Source organism: Sorex fumeus, unplaced genomic scaffold (assembly GCF_029834395.1).
Source record: "Sorex fumeus unplaced genomic scaffold, SorFum_2.1 ptg000071l, whole genome shotgun sequence".
Classification (NCBI taxonomy): Eukaryota; Metazoa; Chordata; class Mammalia; order Eulipotyphla; family Soricidae; genus Sorex; species Sorex fumeus.
Genome location: NW_026606128.1, coordinates 956,955 through 963,543, shown reverse-complemented (window position 1 = coordinate 963,543; position 6,589 = coordinate 956,955).

Genomic DNA, 6,589 nt, shown 5'->3' with positions numbered 1-6,589 from the left:
AGCTGAACGGCTCCAATTCCAACAGGTACAGCCCGCCCCTAAGGGCCTGGGTTCCTCTCTGGGCACGCGCATCTAGAAACAGCCCCGAGACAGCCGGTTTTCAACCCCTGATCCGCGTGGGACGGGCACAGAGGCCCAGCTCTGGGCAACAAAGCTGAACGGCTCCAATTCCAACAGGTACAGCCCGCCCCTAAGGGCCTGGGTTCCTCTCTGGGCACGCGCATCTAGAAACAGCCCCGAGACAGCCTGTTTTCAACCCCTGATCCGCGTGGGACGGGCACAGAGGCCCAGCTCTGGGCAACAAAGCTGAACGGCTCCAATTCCAACAGGTACAGCCCGCCCCTAAGGGCCTGGGTTCCTCTCTGGGCACGCGCATCTAGAAACAGCCCCGAGACAGCCGGTTTTCAACCCCTGATCCGCGTGGGACGGGCACAGAGGCCCAGCTCTGGGCAACAAAGCTGAACGGCTCCAATTCCAACAGGTACAGCCCGCCCCTAAGGGCCTGGGTTCCTCTCTGGGCACGCGCATCTAGAAACAGCCCCGAGACAGCCGGTTTTCAACCCCTGATCCGCGTGGGACGGGCACAGAGGCCCAGCTCTGGGCAACAAAGCTGAACGGCTCCAATTCCAACAGGTACAGCCCGCCCCCAAGGGCCTGGGTTCCTCTCTGGGCACGCGCATCTAGAAACAGCCCCGAGACAGCCGGTTTTCAACCCCTGATCCGCGGGGGACGGGCACAGAGGCCCAGCTCTGGGCAACAAAGCTGAACGGCTCCAATTCCAACAGGTACAGCCCGCCCCTAAGGGCCTGGGTTCCTCTCTGGGCACGCGCATCTAGAAACAGCCCCGAGACAGCCGGTTTTCAACCCCTGATCCGCGTGGGACGGGCACAGAGGCCCAGCTCTGGGCAACAAAGCTGAACGGCTCCAATTCCAACAGGTACAGCCCGCCCCTAAGGGCCTGGGTTCCTCTCTGGGCACGCGCATCTAGAAACAGCCCCGAGACAGCCGGTTTTCAACCCCTGATCCGCGTGGGACGGGCACAGAGGCCCAGCTCTGGGCAACAAAGCTGAACGGCTCCAATTCCAACAGGTACAGCCCGCCCCCAAGGGCCTGGGTTCCTCTCTGGGCACGCGCATCTAGAAACAGCCCCGAGACAGCCGGTTTTCAACCCCTGATACGCGTGGGACGGGCACAGAGGCCCAGCTCTGGGCAACAAAGCTGAACGGCTCCAATTCCAACAGGTACAGCCCGCCCCCAAGGGCCTGGGTTCCTCTCTGGGCACGCGCATCTAGAAACAGCCCCGAGACAGCCGGTTTTCAACCCCTGATCCGCGGGGGACGGGCACAGAGGCCCAGCTCTGGGCAACAAAGCTGAACGGCTCCAATTCCAACAGGTACAGCCCGCCCCTAAGGGCCTGGGTTCCTCTCTGGGCACGCGCATCTAGAAACAGCCCCGAGACAGCCGGTTTTCAACCCCTGATCCGCGTGGGACGGGCACAGAGGCCCAGCTCTGGGCAACAAAGCTGAACGGCTCCAATTCCAACAGGTACAGCCCGCCCCCAAGGGCCTGGGTTCCTCTCTGGGCACGCGCATCTAGAAACAGCCCCGAGACAGCCGGTTTTCAACCCCTGATCCGCGTGGGACGGGCACAGAGGCCCAGCTCTGGGCAACAAAGCTGAACGGCTCCAATTCCAACAGGTACAGCCCGCCCCTAAGGGCCTGGGTTCCTCTCTGGGCACGCGCAGCTAGAAACAGCCCCGAGACAGCCGGTTTTCAACCCCTGATCCACGTGGGACGGGCACAGAGGCCCAGCTCTGGGCAACAAAGCTGAACGGCTCCAATTCCAACAGGTACAGCCCGCCCCTAAGGGCCTGGGTTCCTCTCTGGGCACGCGCATCTAGAAACAGCCCCGAGACAGCCGGTTTTCAACCCCTGATCCGCGTGGGACGGGCACAGAGGCCCAGCTCTGGGCAACAAAGCTGAACGGCTCCAATTCCAACAGGTACAGCCCGCCCCCAAGGGCCTGGGTTCCTCTCTGGGCACGCGCATCTAGAAACAGCCCCGAGACAGCCGGTTTTCAACCCCTGATCCGCGTGGGACGGGCACAGAGGCCCAGCTCTGGGCAACAAAGCTGAACGGCTCCAATTCCAACAGGTACAGCCCGCCCCTAAGGGCCTGGGTTCCTCTCTGGGCACGCGCATCTAGAAACAGCCCCGAGACAGCCGGTTTTCAACCCCTGATCCGCGTGGGACGGGCACAGAGGCCCAGCTCTGGGCAACAAAGCTGAACGGCTCCAATTCCAACAGGTACAGCCCGCCCCTAAGGGCCTGGGTTCCTCTCTGGGCACGCGCATCTAGAAACAGCCCCGAGACAGCCGGTTTTCAACCCCTGATCCGCGTGGGACGGGCACAGAGGCCCAGCTCTGGGCAACAAAGCTGAACGGCTCCAATTCCAACAGGTACAGCCCGCCCCTAAGGGCCTGGGTTCCTCTCTGGGCACGCGCATCTAGAAACAGCCCCGAGACAGCCGGTTTTCAACCCCGATCCGCGTGGGACGGGCACAGAGGCCCAGCTCTGGGCAACAAAGCTGAACGGCTCCAATTCCAACAGGTACAGCCCGCCCCCAAGGGCCTGGGTTCCTCTCTGGGCACGCGCATCTAGAAACAGCCCCGAGACAGCCGGTTTTCAACCCCTGATCCGCGTGGGACGGGCACAGAGGCCCAGCTCTGGGCAACAAAGCTGAACGGCTCCAATTCCAACAGGTACAGCCCGCCCCCAAGGGCCTGGGTTCCTCTCTGGGCACGCGCATCTAGAAACAGCCCCGAGACAGCCGGTTTTCAACCCCTGATCCGCGTGGGACGGGCACAGAGGCGCAGCTCTGGGCAACAAAGCTGAACGGCTCCAATTCCAACAGGTACAGCCCGCCCCTAAGGGCCTGGGTTCCTCTCTGGGCACGCGCATCTAGAAACAGCCCCGAGACAGCCGGTTTTCAACCCCTGATCCGCGTGGGACGGGCACAGAGGCCCAGCTCTGGGCAACAAAGCTGAATGGCTCCAATTCCAAACAGGAGACATTCCCAACTCCTCGCCCAGTGCCAGGGACTCTTTCCGGAGCCGCTGCCGCTAACGCGGCTGCGAAATATTTTCCCACTACATATGCCATAGGAACCATAAGCTAACTTCTTAGATGGAAACTTCTCTATTTTAGCTCAGCCACTAGAAATACAGTTGCCAATAACTCATAAGCCTATCTTAACTCACACTGGATATCAAGCAGAATAGTAACAAGGAACGTGAAGGACTAAACCACACCTCTCACAATGGTAAAGCAACGCAAAAGCCCACCAAACATTCATATTGAAGAGTCTAGCCCAGATGACAACAACAGTACTGTAGTGTTAGACAACCTCTCTGACAAGGAATTCAGAAGGGAGCTACTTAGGATGCTTAGGGAATTAAAAGAAACAATGGAAACCAATGCCAATAGAAGACAAGAGGATCTGAAGGCAGAAATGAGGAAAATGCAATCAGAAATGTCAGACCTGAAAAATCTCGTAGGCGAATTGAAAAGCTCAGTGGAAGGCCTCAGCAGCAGAGTAACAGCGGCTGAGAACAGAATCAGTGAGCTCGAGGATGAAGTTCAGAGACTCTCCCGAAAAGCGCAGAAAATGGAAAAGAGACTCACAATTCGGGAACAGATGGCAAGAGAAGATCGTGATGAAGCCAAGAGGGGTAACATAAGAATTATTGGAGTCCCAGAGGGACAGGAAGAAAACCTCGATGAAGAAGAAACTGTCAAAGACATCATTGCTACAACATTTCCAGAGCTGAAGAAAACTTGTGACCACATTCAGGAGGCCCGAAGGGTACCAGCTAGAAGAAATCCGAATAAAAATACCCCAAGACACATTCTGATCAAAATGACCAAAACCTTAGACAGAGACAAAATTCTGAAAGCAGCAAGATCGAAGAAAGAAATCTCTTACAAAGGAGCATCCTTAAAATTCACAGCTGATTTTTCTGATGAAACCCTCATGGCCCGAAAACAGTGGTGGGACATAGTAAAAAAACTCAATGAAATAAATGCCTCCCCCAAAATACTTTTCCCAGCAAGACTCTCATTCATAATAGAAGGAACAACACACAGTTTCACAGACAAACAACAGCTCAGGAACTTCATAGACTCAAAACCATGGTTACAAGAACAACTAAATGGGCTACTTTAAGGCAAGAAAGGCCCCTCAAATACACCCAATTTTAACAGAACAATGGGACAAAATCCCATAACAATAATCTCTCTCAATGTCAATGGGCTAAACGCACCCATTAAAAGACATAGAGTGGCAGGATGGATTAGAAAATTGAACCCAACATTCTGCTGCCTGCAAGAAACGCATCTCAATAGTCAAAGCAAACACAGACTCAGAGTCAAAGGCTGGAAAACAATCCTACAGGCAAACAGCTCCCATAAAAAAGCTGGGGTAGCCATCCTTATATCAGACCACATTGATTTCAGAGTGAGGAAGGTCATAAGAGACAGTGAAGGCCATTACTTATTGATCAGAGGATCTGTACAACAGGAAGAACTTACAATAATAAATGTATATGCACCTAATGAGAGACCAGCAAAGTACTTAAAACAACTACTCATAGATTTGGAAAAAGACATCAATAGCAACACAATACTAGTGGGAGACTTCAACACTGCTTTGTCACCTCTTGATAGATCAACCAGACTCAAGCTTAGCAAGGACATACTTCATTTGAGGGAAACAATGGAAGAAAGGGACTTAGTAGATATATACAGGACACTTCATCCACAAAAAGCTGAATACACATTCTTCTCAAGCGTACATGGAACATTCTCCAAGATAGACCACATGCTGAGCCACAAAACATGCCTCCATAAAATTAAGAAGGTAGAGATTGTATCAACAATCTTCTCAGACCATAATGCGCTGAAATTAGAAGTAAATCACACACAAAAACAGAAAACTAAATCAAACACCTGGAAATTAAACAGTGCACTATTGAACAACGAGTGGATTAGACAGGAAATCAAAGAGGAAATCAAAAGATTCCTAGAAACGAATGAAAATGAGAACACGAGTTACCAAAACTTATGGGACACAGCAAAGGCTGTGTTAAGAGGAAAGTTTATAGCTCTACAAGCATTCCTCAGGAAGGAGGAGCGAGCACACATAAGTAACCTAACCTCACAGCTTAAGAGCTTGGAGAAGGACCAAAAAAAGGAGCACAACCCGAACAGGAGAAAGGAAATAATAAAACTCAGAGCAGAGATTAACGAGATGGAAACCCAAAAAAACAATCCGAAAGATCAATGAAACCAAGAGCTGGTTCTTTGAGAAAATTAACAAGATCGATAAGCCTCTAGCAAAACTCACAAAGAAAGGGAGAGAGAAAACCCTAATAAACCGAATCAGAAATGAAAAGGGGGTCATTACAACAGAAACCACAGAAATTCAGAGGATCCTCAGGGAGTACTTTGAGAAGCTTTATGCCACGGAACATCAAAACCTCGAGGAAATGGATAAATTCCTAGACTCCTACAGACTCCCAAGGCTGAACCAAGAAGACCTGGAATACCTGAACAGACCTATCACCATCAAGGAAATTGAAATGGTAATAAAAAGTCTCCCCAAGCACAAAAGTCCTGGCCCGGATGGATTCACTAGTGAATTCTTCCAAATCTTTAAAGCGGACTTACTCCCAATGCTCTTTAAGCTTTTCCACGAAATTGAAATATCAAAAACACTTCCAAACAGTTTCTACGAAGCAAATATCACACTGATACCAAAAGCAGACAGAGATACCACAAAGAAAGAGAATTACAGGCCGATATCCCTGATGAACACAGATGCAAAGATCCCCAACAAACTACTAGCAAATAGAATCCAACTACTCATCAAAAAGATCATACACCATGACCAAGTAGGATTCATCCCAGGGATGCAAGGATGGTTCAACATTCGGAAATCAATCAACATAATCCACCATATCAACAAAAGAAAAGATAAAAAGCATATGATCATATCAATAGATGCAGAGAAAGCATTTGATAAGATCCAGCACCCCTTTATGATGAAAACCCTAGCCAAAATGGGTATAGAGGGGACCTTCCTCAACATAAATAAAGCCATCTACCACAAGCCTACAGCAAGCATCATCCTCAACGGGGAAAAACTGAGAGCCTTCCCTCTAAGATCAGGGACGAGACAGGGATGCCCACTCTCTCCACTGCTGTTCAATATAGTACTGGAAGTACTTGCAATAGCGATTAGGCAGGAAAAAGATATTAAGGGCATTCAGGTAGGAAAGGAAGAAATCAAGCTCTCACTATTCGCAGATGATATGATACTCTACTTAGAGAACCCAATAACTTCCACCAAAAAACTCTTAGAAACAATAGACTCGTATAGTAAAGTTGCAGGTTATAAAATCAATACCCAAAAGTCCATGGCTTTCCTATACGCAAACAGTGAGAGAGAAGAAAGCAACATGAAAAAAACAATCCCATTCACAATTGTGCCCCAGAAAATCAAGTACCTAGGAATCAGCTTAACTAAGGAAG